Source organism: Myotis davidii, unplaced genomic scaffold (assembly GCF_000327345.1).
Source record: "Myotis davidii unplaced genomic scaffold, ASM32734v1 scaffold118, whole genome shotgun sequence".
NCBI lineage: Eukaryota > Metazoa > Chordata > Mammalia > Chiroptera > Vespertilionidae > Myotis > Myotis davidii.
Window position 1 is genome coordinate 403,600 of NW_006290441.1, and position 865 is coordinate 404,464.

The window sequence follows — 865 nt, forward strand, 5'->3', positions numbered from 1 at the left end:
AACAAAGCACTATGGGAATGCAGAGGAGGAAGAGGCGCCGATTTTGCCCTGGGGAGTGAGGGAAGCTTCTCAGAGGGAACAGTGAGTCCCAGAAGCGGGGATCTATTCCAGGAGCAGGTGGACTGGAGCCAACGCAAAGAGGGGAGGCAGAAAACAAGGCTGGACTATGAGGCTGAGGTCTGACTGGACGAGGCCTTGAAGGCCAACAGCAGAATGTTGGCCAGACAAGTCTTCAAGGAAGGAGCCCGCGAGCCCAGCGGGAAGGCTCTTACAATAACAGTGCATGAGGGTGACTGTGAAAAACATGCCATTATTGATTTCTGCCTATACCTTAGCCTCCTAGACCCTAAGCCTCCATGGACCTGCAGGAAACACATAGAGATATAAACAGCTTGGTTCTCCTCAGAATGAGACCCAAGCGGAGGAAGATGCTGCAATCACATTTTCAAATCTTGGACAAATGGTCTCCGGTGCCCTGAAGGCACTCCCGACAGAAGCTGCCCAGCCAGATTCTTGCCTTGGCACCGATCGGGGCCAGAAAGAGACTGAAGCATCGACAGAGCTGGGGCTGGAGTCAGGACAGCTGGGCTGCTGGTCTTCCTCCGGGAAAGAGGGAGCAGAGACCCCACCCACCCAAAGACCACTGAGTTAGACAGGTCCATCAGGCCCTCAGACACATCTCAGTCTCTATCCAGCCTCCCTCTCTCCTCTGACCACATGGGAGGGCTATACACAGGTTGCAGGCAAAGACAAGAGCTTTCACTAGCCATTGTTTCTTCAAATGGACTGACATTCACTTGGGCCTGTAGAAAGAGTGCAAGCGCCCCTACACATTCCAAAGAGCCATTGAAACCAAGAGCTACTC